Source organism: Procambarus clarkii, chromosome 72 (genome assembly GCF_040958095.1).
Source record: "Procambarus clarkii isolate CNS0578487 chromosome 72, FALCON_Pclarkii_2.0, whole genome shotgun sequence".
Lineage (NCBI taxonomy): Eukaryota > Metazoa > Arthropoda > Malacostraca > Decapoda > Cambaridae > Procambarus > Procambarus clarkii.
Window position 1 is genome coordinate 20,678,093 of NC_091221.1, and position 14,583 is coordinate 20,692,675.

Consider the following 14,583-nt stretch of genomic DNA (forward strand, 5'->3'; position numbering starts at 1 on the left):
TCGTTTTTCATGTAGTTTGATATTACGTAAATATATTCATTTTTCCAATATTTCGATACTATTTCATGTAGTATCACGATATGTGATTTGGCCTTCAAATCTCAGAATTTCGCATAATATTGCATTTTAAGTAAGTTTTCTTGCATTTTGTTTCGTACGAGAAATCATCGAATTTAGCAATATTTTGACGTTTATCATTCCCTTTTCCTTTGTGTGATTTAATCAAAATATCATCAAATTAGGCAATATTTTGCCGTTTTTCCTCGTTTTTGTGAATTTTCAGTTTATTAGTATTAACTCCATAAATATACAATTAAAATGATGCAAACACATAATTGATTAGATTATAACCTTAAATATTTCATTTTCAATCATATATTTGTTTCTCTTTAAAATACTGAGTAAGATATTGAAAAGGGGGAGAAGTTCTGTTTTTATTGCATATATCGACGTTTCAGCCGGATTAGAGCGGTTTTACGTGTACATCTTCCATCGGTAATATAAACGGAAAATCAGGAACATTTCAGTTAATTCTAATGAAAACACATTGATTTTTATCATTTGTATTGGAAACAACATTGTTATATGTCTTTTCTTGGATCTAAATAATACGAAACCTTGCATTATGATTCGAAATTAAAATCCTCAAATTTCGTATAATCGTGACTTTTTTCACGTTTTTCATGTAATTTGATATTACGTAAATATATTCACTTTTACCAATATTTCGATACTATTTCAAGTAGTATCACGATATGTGATTTGGCCTTCAAATCTCAGAATTTCGCATAATATTGCATTTTAAGCAAGTTTTCTTGCATTTTGTTTCGTACGAGAAATCATCGAATTTAGCAATATTTTGACGTTTATCATTCCCTTTTCCTTTATGTGATTCAATCAAAATATCATCGAATTAGGCAATATTTTGCCGTTTTCCACGTTTTTGTGAATTTTCAGTTTATTAGTATTAACTCAATATATATACAATAAAAATGATGCAAACACATAATTGATTAGATTATAACCTTAAATACTTCATTTTCAATCATCTATTTGTTTCTCTTTAAAATACTGAGTAAGATATTGAAAAGGGGGAGAAGTTCTGTTTTTATTGCATATATCGACGTTTCAGCCGGATTAGAGCGGTTTTACGTGTACATCTTCCATCGGTAATATAAACGGAAAATCAGGAACATTTCAGTTAATTCTAATGAAAACACATTGATTTTTATAATTTGTATTGGAAACAACATTGTCATATGTCTTTTCATGGATCTAAATAGTACGAAACCTCGTTTTATGATTCGAAGTTAAAATCCTCAAATTTGGTATAATAGTGACTTTTTTCACGTTTTTCATGTAGTTTGATATTACGTATATATATTCATTTTTACCAATATTTCGATACTAATTCATGTAGTGTCACGATATGTGATTTGGCTTTCAAATCTCAGAATTTCGCATAATATTGCATTTTAAGCAAGTTTTCTTGCATTTTGTTTCCTACGAGAAATCATCGAATTTACCAATATTTTGACGTTTATCATTACCTTTTCCTTTATGTGATTTAATCAAAATATCATCGAATTAGGCAATATTTTGCCGTTTTTCCACGTTTTTGTGAATTTTCAGTTTATTAGTATTAATTCATTAAATATACAATAAAAATGATGCAAACACATAATTGATTAGATAGTAACTTAAATACTTCATTTTCAACCATCTATTTGTTTCTCGTTAAAATACTGAGTAAGATATTGAAAAGGGGAGAAGTTCGGTTTTTATTGCATATATCGACGTTTCAGCCGGAATGGAGCGGTTTTACGTGTACATCTTCCATCGGTAATATAAACAGAAAATCAGGAACATTTTAGTTAATTCTAATGAAAACACATTGATTTTTATAATTTGTATTGGAAACAACATTGTCATATGTCTTTTCATGGATCTAAATAGTACGAAACCTCGCTTTATGATTCGAAGTTAAAATCCTCAAATTTGGTATAATAGTGACTTTTTTCACGTTTTTCATGTAGTTTGATATTATGTAAATATATTCATTTTTACCAATATTTCGATACTATTTCATGTAGTATCACGATATGTGATTTGGCCTTCAAATCTCAGAATTTCGCATAATATTGCATTTTAAGCAAGTTTTCTTGCATTTTGTTTCGTACGAGAAATCATCGAATTTAGCAATATTTTGACGTTTATCATTCCCTTTTCCTTTATGTGATTCAATCAAAATATCATCGAATTAGGCAATATTTTGCCGTTTTTCCACGTGTTTGTGAATTTTCAGTTTATTAGTATTAACTCAATAAATATACAATAAAAATGATGCCAACACATAATTGATTAGATTATAACCTTAAATACTGCATTTTCAATCATCTATTTGTTTCTCTTTAAAATACTGAGTAAGATATTGAAAAGGGGGGAGAAGTTTTGTTTTTATTGCATATATCGACGTTTCAGCCGGATTAGAGCGGTTTTACGTGTACATCTTCCATCGGTAATATAAACAGAAAATCAGGAACATTTTAGTTAATTCTAATGAAAACACATTGATTTTTATAATTTGTATTGGAAACAACATTGTCATATATCTTTTCATGGATCTAAATAGTACGAAACCTCGCTTTATGATTCGAAGTTAAAATCCACAAATTTGGTATAATAGTGACTTTTTTCACGTTTTTCATGTAGTTTGATATTACGTAAATATATTCATTTTTACCAATATTTCGATACTATTTCATGTAGTATCACGATATGTGATTTGGCCTTCAAATCTCAGAATTTCGCATAATATTGCATTTGAAGCAAGTTTTCTTGCATTTTGTTTCGTACGAGAAATCATCGAATTTAGCAATATTTTGACGTTTATCATTCCCTTTTCCTTTATGTGATTTAATCAAAATATCATCAAATTAGACAATATTTTGCCGTTTTTCCACGTTTTTGTGAAATTTCAGTTTATTAGTATTAATTCATTAAATATACAATAAAAATGATGCAAACACATAATTGATTAGATAGTAACTTAAATACTTCATTTTCAATCATCTATTTGTTACTCGTTAAAATACTGAGTAAGATATTGAAAAGGGGAGAAGTTCGGTTTTTATTGCATATATCGACGTTTCAGCCGGATTAGAGCGGTTTTACGTGTACATCTTCCATCGGTAATATAAACGGAAAATCAGGAAAATTTCAGTTAATTCTAATGAAAACACATTGATTTTTATAATTTGTATTGGAAATAACATTGTCATATGTCTTTTCATGGATCTAAATAGTACGAAACCTCGCTTTATGATTCGAAGTTAAAATCCTCAAATTTGGTATAATAGTGACTTTTTTCGTTTTTCATGTAGTTTGATATTACGTAAATATATTCATTTTTCCAATATTTCGATACTATTTCATGTAGTATCACGATATGTGATTTGGCCTTCAAATCTCAGAATTTCGCATAATATTGCATTTTAAGTAAGTTTTCTTGCATTTTGTTTCGTACGAGAAATCATCGAATTTAGCAATATTTTGACGTTTATCATTCCCTTTTCCTTTGTGTGATTTAATCAAAATATCATCAAATTAGGCAATATTTTGCCGTTTTTCCTCGTTTTTGTGAATTTTCAGTTTATTAGTATTAACTCCATAAATATACAATTAAAATGATGCAAACACATAATTGATTAGATTATAACCTTAAATATTTCATTTTCAATCATATATTTGTTTCTCTTTAAAATACTGAGTAAGATATTGAAAAGGGGGAGAAGTTCTGTTTTTATTGCATATATCGACGTTTCAGCCGGATTAGAGCGGTTTTACGTGTACATCTTCCATCGGTAATATAAACGGAAAATCAGGAACATTTCAGTTAATTCTAATGAAAACACATTGATTTTTATCATTTGTATTGGAAACAACATTGTTATATGTCTTTTCTTGGATCTAAATAATACGAAACCTTGCATTATGATTCGAAATTAAAATCCTCAAATTTCGTATAATCGTGACTTTTTTCACGTTTTTCATGTAATTTGATATTACGTAAATATATTCACTTTTACCAATATTTCGATACTATTTCAAATAGTATCACGATATGTGATTTGGCCTTCAAATCTCAGAATTTCGCATAATATTGCATTTTAAGCAAGTTTTCTTGCATTTTGTTTCGTACGAGAAATCATCGAATTTAGCAATATTTTGACGTTTATCATTCCCTTTTCCTTTATGTGATTCAATCAAAATATCATCGAATTAGGCAATATTTTGCCGTTTTCCACGTTTTTGTGAATTTTCAGTTTATTAGTATTAACTCAATATATATACAATAAAAATGATGCAAACACATAATTGATTAGATTATAACCTTAAATACTTCATTTTCAATCATCTATTTGTTTCTCTTTAAAATACTGAGTAAGATATTGAAAAGGGGGAGAAGTTCTGTTTTTATTGCATATATCGACGTTTCAGCCGGATTAGAGCGGTTTTACGTGTACATCTTCCATCGGTAATATAAACGGAAAATCAGGAACATTTCAGTTAATTCTAATGAAAACACATTGATTTTTATAATTTGTATTGGAAACAACATTGTCATATGTCTTTTCATGGATCTAAATAGTACGAAACCTCGTTTTATGATTCGAAGTTAAAATCCTCAAATTTGGTATAATAGTGACTTTTTTCACGTTTTTCATGTAGTTTGATATTACGTATATATATTCATTTTTACCAATATTTCGATACTAATTCATGTAGTGTCACGATATGTGATTTGGCTTTCAAATCTCAGAATTTCGCATAATATTGCATTTTAAGCAAGTTTTCTTGCATTTTGTTTCCTACGAGAAATCATCGAATTTACCAATATTTTGACGTTTATCATTACCTTTTCCTTTATGTGATTTAATCAAAATATCATCAAATTAGACAATATTTTGCCGTTTTTCCACGTTTTTGTGAAATTTCAGTTTATTAGTATTAATTCATTAAATATACAATAAAAATGATGCAAACACATAATTGATTAGATAGTAACTTAAATACTTCATTTTCAATCATCTATTTGTTACTCGTTAAAATACTGAGTAAGATATTGAAAAGGGGAGAAGTTCGGTTTTTATTGCATATATCGACGTTTCAGCCGGATTAGAGCGGTTTTACGTGTACATCTTCCATCGGTAATATAAACGGAAAATCAGGAAAATTTCAGTTAATTCTAATGAAAACACATTGATTTTTATAATTTGTATTGGAAATAACATTGTCATATGTCTTTTCATGGATCTAAATAGTACGAAACCTCGCTTTATGATTCGAAGTTAAAATCCTCAAATTTGGTATAATAGTGACTTTTTTCGTTTTTCATGTAGTTTGATATTACGTAAATATATTCATTTTTCCAATATTTCGATACTATTTCATGTAGTATCACGATATGTGATTTGGCCTTCAAATCTCAGAATTTCGCATAATATTGCATTTTAAGTAAGTTTTCTTGCATTTTGTTTCGTACGAGAAATCATCGAATTTAGCAATATTTTGACGTTTATCATTCCCTTTTCCTTTGTGTGATTTAATCAAAATATCATCAAATTAGGCAATATTTTGCCGTTTTTCCTCGTTTTTGTGAATTTTCAGTTTATTAGTATTAACTCCATAAATATACAATTAAAATGATGCAAACACATAATTGATTAGATTATAACCTTAAATATTTCATTTTCAATCATATATTTGTTTCTCTTTAAAATACTGAGTAAGATATTGAAAAGGGGGAGAAGTTCTGTTTTTATTGCATATATCGACGTTTCAGCCGGATTAGAGCGGTTTTACGTGTACATCTTCCATCGGTAATATAAACGGAAAATCAGGAACATTTCAGTTAATTCTAATGAAAACACATTGATTTTTATCATTTGTATTGGAAACAACATTGTTATATGTCTTTTCTTGGATCTAAATAATACGAAACCTTGCATTATGATTCGAAATTAAAATCCTCAAATTTCGTATAATCGTGACTTTTTTCACGTTTTTCATGTAATTTGATATTACGTAAATATATTCACTTTTACCAATATTTCGATACTATTTCAAATAGTATCACGATATGTGATTTGGCCTTCAAATCTCAGAATTTCGCATAATATTGCATTTTAAGCAAGTTTTCTTGCATTTTGTTTCGTACGAGAAATCATCGAATTTAGCAATATTTTGACGTTTATCATTCCCTTTTCCTTTATGTGATTCAATCAAAATATCATCGAATTAGGCAATATTTTGCCGTTTTCCACGTTTTTGTGAATTTTCAGTTTATTAGTATTAACTCAATATATATACAATAAAAATGATGCAAACACATAATTGATTAGATTATAACCTTAAATACTTCATTTTCAATCATCTATTTGTTTCTCTTTAAAATACTGAGTAAGATATTGAAAAGGGGGAGAAGTTCTGTTTTTATTGCATATATCGACGTTTCAGCCGGATTAGAGCGGTTTTACGTGTACATCTTCCATCGGTAATATAAACGGAAAATCAGGAACATTTCAGTTAATTCTAATGAAAACACATTGATTTTTATAATTTGTATTGGAAACAACATTGTCATATGTCTTTTCATGGATCTAAATAGTACGAAACCTCGTTTTATGATTCGAAGTTAAAATCCTCAAATTTGGTATAATAGTGACTTTTTTCACGTTTTTCATGTAGTTTGATATTACGTATATATATTCATTTTTACCAATATTTCGATACTAATTCATGTAGTGTCACGATATGTGATTTGGCTTTCAAATCTCAGAATTTCGCATAATATTGCATTTTAAGCAAGTTTTCTTGCATTTTGTTTCCTACGAGAAATCATCGAATTTACCAATATTTTGACGTTTATCATTACCTTTTCCTTTATGTGATTTAATCAAAATATCATCGAATTAGGCAATATTTTGCCGTTTTTCCACGTTTTTGTGAATTTTCAGTTTATTAGTATTAATTCATTAAATATACAATAAAAATGATGCAAACACATAATTGATTAGATAGTAACTTAAATACTTCATTTTCAACCATCTATTTGTTTCTCGTTAAAATACTGAGTAAGATATTGAAAAGGGGAGAAGTTCGGTTTTTATTGCATATATCGACGTTTCAGCCGGAATGGAGCGGTTTTACGTGTACATCTTCCATCGGTAATATAAACAGAAAATCAGGAACATTTTAGTTAATTCTAATGAAAACACATTGATTTTTATAATTTGTATTGGAAACAACATTGTCATATGTCTTTTCATGGATCTAAATAGTACGAAACCTCGCTTTATGATTCGAAGTTAAAATCCTCAAATTTGGTATAATAGTGACTTTTTTCACGTTTTTCATGTAGTTTGATATTATGTAAATATATTCATTTTTACCAATATTTCGATACTATTTCATGTAGTATCACGATATGTGATTTGGCCTTCAAATCTCAGAATTTCGCATAATATTGCATTTTAAGCAAGTTTTCTTGCATTTTGTTTCGTACGAGAAATCATCGAATTTAGCAATATTTTGACGTTTATCATTCCCTTTTCCTTTATGTGATTCAATCAAAATATCATCGAATTAGGCAATATTTTGCCGTTTTTCCACGTGTTTGTGAATTTTCAGTTTATTAGTATTAACTCAATAAATATACAATAAAAATGATGCCAACACATAATTGATTAGATTATAACCTTAAATACTGCATTTTCAATCATCTATTTGTTTCTCTTTAAAATACTGAGTAAGATATTGAAAAGGGGGGAGAAGTTTTGTTTTTATTGCATATATCGACGTTTCAGCCGGATTAGAGCGGTTTTACGTGTACATCTTCCATCGGTAATATAAACAGAAAATCAGGAACATTTTAGTTAATTCTAATGAAAACACATTGATTTTTATAATTTGTATTGGAAACAACATTGTCATATATCTTTTCATGGATCTAAATAGTACGAAACCTCGCTTTATGATTCGAAGTTAAAATCCACAAATTTGGTATAATAGTGACTTTTTTCACGTTTTTCATGTAGTTTGATATTACGTAAATATATTCATTTTTACCAATATTTCGATACTATTTCATGTAGTATCACGATATGTGATTTGGCCTTCAAATCTCAGAATTTCGCATAATATTGCATTTGAAGCAAGTTTTCTTGCATTTTGTTTCGTACGAGAAATCATCGAATTTAGCAATATTTTGACGTTTATCATTCCCTTTTCCTTTATGTGATTTAATCAAAATATCATCAAATTAGACAATATTTTGCCGTTTTTCCACGTTTTTGTGAAATTTCAGTTTATTAGTATTAATTCATTAAATATACAATAAAAATGATGCAAACACATAATTGATTAGATAGTAACTTAAATACTTCATTTTCAATCATCTATTTGTTACTCGTTAAAATACTGAGTAAGATATTGAAAAGGGGAGAAGTTCGGTTTTTATTGCATATATCGACGTTTCAGCCGGATTAGAGCGGTTTTACGTGTACATCTTCCATCGGTAATATAAACGGAAAATCAGGAACATTTCAGTTAATTCTAATGAAAACACATTGATTTTTATAATTTGTATTGGAAATAACATTGTCATATGTCTTTTCATGGATCTCAATAGTACGAAACCTCGCTTTATGATTCGAAGTTAAAATCCTCAAATTTGGTATAATAGTGACTTTTTTCGTTTTTCATGTAGTTTGATATTACGTAAATATATTCATTTTTCCAATATTTCGATACTATTTCATGTAGTATCACGATATGTGATTTGGCCTTCAAATCTCAGAATTTCGCATAATATTGCATTTTAAGTAAGTTTTCTTGCATTTTGTTTCGTACGAGAAATCATCGAATTTAGCAATATTTTGACGTTTATCATTCCCTTTTCCTTTGTGTGATTTAATCAAAATATCATCAAATTAGGCAATATTTTGCCGTTTTTCCTCGTTTTTGTGAATTTTCAGTTTATTAGTATTAACTCCATAAATATACAATTAAAATGATGCAAACACATAATTGATTAGATTATAACCTTAAATATTTCATTTTCAATCATATATTTGTTTCTCTTTAAAATACTGAGTAAGATATTGAAAAGGGGGAGAAGTTCTGTTTTTATTGCATATATCGACGTTTCAGCCGGATTAGAGCGGTTTTACGTGTACATCTTCCATCGGTAATATAAACGGAAAATCAGGAACATTTCAGTTAATTCTAATGAAAACACATTGATTTTTATCATTTGTATTGGAAACAACATTGTTATATGTCTTTTCTTGGATCTAAATAATACGAAACCTTGCATTATGATTCGAAATTAAAATCCTCAAATTTCGTATAATCGTGACTTTTTTCACGTTTTTCATGTAATTTGATATTACGTAAATATATTCACTTTTACCAATATTTCGATACTATTTCAAGTAGTATCACGATATGTGATTTGGCCTTCAAATCTCAGAATTTCGCATAATATTGCATTTTAAGCAAGTTTTCTTGCATTTTGTTTCGTACGAGAAATCATCGAATTTAGCAATATTTTGACGTTTATCATTCCCTTTTCCTTTATGTGATTCAATCAAAATATCATCGAATTAGGCAATATTTTGCCGTTTTCCACGTTTTTGTGAATTTTCAGTTTATTAGTATTAACTCAATATATATACAATAAAAATGATGCAAACACATAATTGATTAGATTATAACCTTAAATACTTCATTTTCAATCATCTATTTGTTTCTCTTTAAAATACTGAGTAAGATATTGAAAAGGGGGAGAAGTTCTGTTTTTATTGCATATATCGACGTTTCAGCCGGATTAGAGCGGTTTTACGTGTACATCTTCCATCGGTAATATAAACGGAAAATCAGGAACATTTCAGTTAATTCTAATGAAAACACATTGATTTTTATAATTTGTATTGGAAACAACATTGTCATATGTCTTTTCATGGATCTAAATAGTACGAAACCTCGTTTTATGATTCGAAGTTAAAATCCTCAAATTTGGTATAATAGTGACTTTTTTCACGTTTTTCATGTAGTTTGATATTACGTATATATATTCATTTTTACCAATATTTCGATACTAATTCATGTAGTGTCACGATATGTGATTTGGCTTTCAAATCTCAGAATTTCGCATAATATTGCATTTTAAGCAAGTTTTCTTGCATTTTGTTTCCTACGAGAAATCATCGAATTTACCAATATTTTGACGTTTATCATTACCTTTTCCTTTATGTGATTTAATCAAAATATCATCGAATTAGGCAATATTTTGCCGTTTTTCCACGTTTTTGTGAATTTTCAGTTTATTAGTATTAATTCATTAAATATACAATAAAAATGATGCAAACACATAATTGATTAGATAGTAACTTAAATACTTCATTTTCAACCATCTATTTGTTTCTCGTTAAAATACTGAGTAAGATATTGAAAAGGGGAGAAGTTCGGTTTTTATTGCATATATCGACGTTTCAGCCGGAATGGAGCGGTTTTACGTGTACATCTTCCATCGGTAATATAAACAGAAAATCAGGAACATTTTAGTTAATTCTAATGAAAACACATTGATTTTTATAATTTGTATTGGAAACAACATTGTCATATGTCTTTTCATGGATCTAAATAGTACGAAACCTCGCTTTATGATTCGAAGTTAAAATCCTCAAATTTGGTATAATAGTGACTTTTTTCACGTTTTTCATGTAGTTTGATATTATGTAAATATATTCATTTTTACCAATATTTCGATACTATTTCATGTAGTATCACGATATGTGATTTGGCCTTCAAATCTCAGAATTTCGCATAATATTGCATTTTAAGCAAGTTTTCTTGCATTTTGTTTCGTACGAGAAATCATCGAATTTAGCAATATTTTGACGTTTATCATTCCCTTTTCCTTTATGTGATTCAATCAAAATATCATCGAATTAGGCAATATTTTGCCGTTTTTCCACGTGTTTGTGAATTTTCAGTTTATTAGTATTAACTCAATAAATATACAATAAAAATGATGCCAACACATAATTGATTAGATTATAACCTTAAATACTGCATTTTCAATCATCTATTTGTTTCTCTTTAAAATACTGAGTAAGATATTGAAAAGGGGGGAGAAGTTCTGTTTTTATTGCATATATCGACGTTTCAGCCGGATTAGAGCGGTTTTACGTGTACATCTTCCATCGGTAATATAAACAGAAAATCAGGAACATTTTAGTTAATTCTAATGAAAACACATTGATTTTTATAATTTGTATTGGAAACAACATTGTCATATATCTTTTCATGGATCTAAATAGTACGAAACCTCGCTTTATGATTCGAAGTTAAAATCCACAAATTTGGTATAATAGTGACTTTTTTCACGTTTTTCATGTAGTTTGATATTACGTAAATATATTCATTTTTACCAATATTTCGATACTATTTCATGTAGTATCACGATATGTGATTTGGCCTTCAAATCTCAGAATTTCGCATAATATTGCATTTGAAGCAAGTTTTCTTGCATTTTGTTTCGTACGAGAAATCATCGAATTTAGCAATATTTTGACGTTTATCATTCCCTTTTCCTTTATGTGATTTAATCAAAATATCATCAAATTAGGCAATATTTTGCCGTTTTTCCACGTTTTTGTGAAATTTCAGTTTATTAGTATTAATTCATTAAATATACAATAAAAATGATGCAAACACATAATTGATTAGATAGTAACTTAAATACTTCATTTTCAATCATCTATTTGTTTCTCGTTAAAATACTGAGTAAGATATTGAAAAGGGGAGAAGTTCGGTTTTTATTGCATATATCGACGTTTCAGCCGGATTAGAGCGGTTTTACGTGTACATCTTCCATCGGTAATATAAACGGAAAATCAGGAACATTTCAGTTAATTCTAATGAAAACACATTGATTTTTATAATTTGTATTGGAAATAACATTGTCATATGTCTTTTCATGGATCTAAATAGTACGAAACCTCGTTTTATGATTCGAAGTTAAAATCCTCAAATTTGGTATAATAGTGACTTTTTTCACGTTTTTCATGTAGTTTGATATTACGTATATATATTCATTTTTACCAATATTTCGATACTAATTCATGTAGTGTCACGATATGTGATTTGGCTTTCAAATCTCAGAATTTCGCATAATATTGCATTTTAAGCAAGTTTTCTTGCATTTTGTTTCCTACGAGAAATCATCGAATTTAGCAATATTTTGACGTTTATCATTACCTTTTCCTTTATGTGATTTAATCAAAATATCATCGAATTAGGCAATATTTTGCCGTTTTTCCACGTTTTTGTGAATTTTCAGTTTATTAGTATTAATTCATTAAATATACAATAAAAATGATGCAAACACATAATTGATTAGATAGTAACTTAAATACTTCATTTTCAACCATCTATTTGTTTCTCGTTAAAATACTGAGTAAGATATTGAAAAGGGGAGAAGTTCGGTTTTTATTGCATATATCGACGTTTCAGCCGGAATGGAGCGGTTTTACGTGTACATCTTCCATCGGTAATATAAACAGAAAATCAGGAACATTTTAGTTAATTCTAATGAAAACACATTGATTTTTATAATTTGTATTGGAAACAACATTGTCATATGTCTTTTCATGGATCTAAATAGTACGAAACCTCGCTTTATGATTCGAAGTTAAAATCCTCAAATTTGGTATAATAGTGACTTTTTTCACGTTTTTCATGTAGTTTGATATTATGTAAATATATTCATTTTTACCAATATTTCGATACTATTTCATGTAGTATCACGATATGTGATTTGGCCTTCAAATCTCAGAATTTCGCATAATATTGCATTTTAAGCAAGTTTTCTTGCATTTTGTTTCGTACGAGAAATCATCGAATTTAGCAATATTTTGACGTTTATCATTCCCTTTTCCTTTATGTGATTCAATCAAAATATCATCGAATTAGGCAATATTTTGCCGTTTTTCCACGTGTTTGTGAATTTTCAGTTTATTAGTATTAACTCAATAAATATACAATAAAAATGATGCCAACACATAATTGATTAGATTATAACCTTAAATACTGCATTTTCAATCATCTATTTGTTTCTCTTTAAAATACTGAGTAAGATATTGAAAAGGGGGGAGAAGTTCTGTTTTTATTGCATATATCGACGTTTCAGCCGGATTAGAGCGGTTTTACGTGTACATCTTCCATCGGTAATATAAACAGAAAATCAGGAACATTTTAGTTAATTCTAATGAAAACACATTGATTTTTATAATTTGTATTGGAAACAACATTGTCATATATCTTTTCATGGATCTAAATAGTACGAAACCTCGCTTTATGATTCGAAGTTAAAATCCACAAATTTGGTATAATAGTGACTTTTTTCACGTTTTTCATGTAGTTTGATATTACGTAAATATATTCATTTTTACCAATATTTCGATACTATTTCATGTAGTATCACGATATGTGATTTGGCCTTCAAATCTCAGAATTTCGCATAATATTGCATTTGAAGCAAGTTTTCTTGCATTTTGTTTCGTACGAGAAATCATCGAATTTAGCAATATTTTGACGTTTATCATTCCCTTTTCCTTTATGTGATTTAATCAAAATATCATCAAATTAGGCAATATTTTGCCGTTTTTCCATGTTTTTGTGAAATTTCAGTTTATTAGTATTAATTCATTAAATATACAATAAAAATGATGCAAACACATAATTGATTAGATAGTAACTTAAATACTTCATTTTCAATCATCTATTTGTTTCTCGTTAAAATACTGAGTAAGATATTGAAAAGGGGAGAAGTTCGGTTTTTATTGCATATATCGACGTTTCAGCCGGAATAGAGCGGTTTTACGTGTACATCTTCCGTCGGTAATATAAACGGAAAATCAGGAACATTTTAGTTAATTCTAATGAAAACACATTGATTTTTATAATTTGTATTGGAAACAACATTGTCATATGTCTTTTCATGGATCTAAATAGTACGAAACCTCGCTTTATGATTCGAAGTTAAAATCCTCAAATTTGGTATAATAGTGACATTTTTTCGTTTTTCATGTAGTTTGATATTACGTAAATATATTAATTTTTCCAATATTTCGATACTTTTTCATGTAGTATCACGATATGTGATTTGGCCTTCAAATCTCAGAATTTCGCATAATATTGCATTTTAAGTAAGTTTTCTTGCATTTTGTTTCGTACGAGAAATCATCGAATTTAGCAATATTTTGACGTTTATCATTCCCTTTTTCTTTGTGTGATTTAATCAAAATATCATCAAATTAGGCAATATTTTGCCGTTTTTCCTCGTTTTTGTGAATTTTCAGTTTATTAGTATTAACTCAATAAATATACAATTAAAATGATGCAAACACATAATTGATTAGATTATAACCTTAAATATTTCATTTTCAATCATATATTTGTTTCTCTTTAAAATACTGAGTAAGATATTGAAAAGGGGGAGAAGTTCTGTTTATA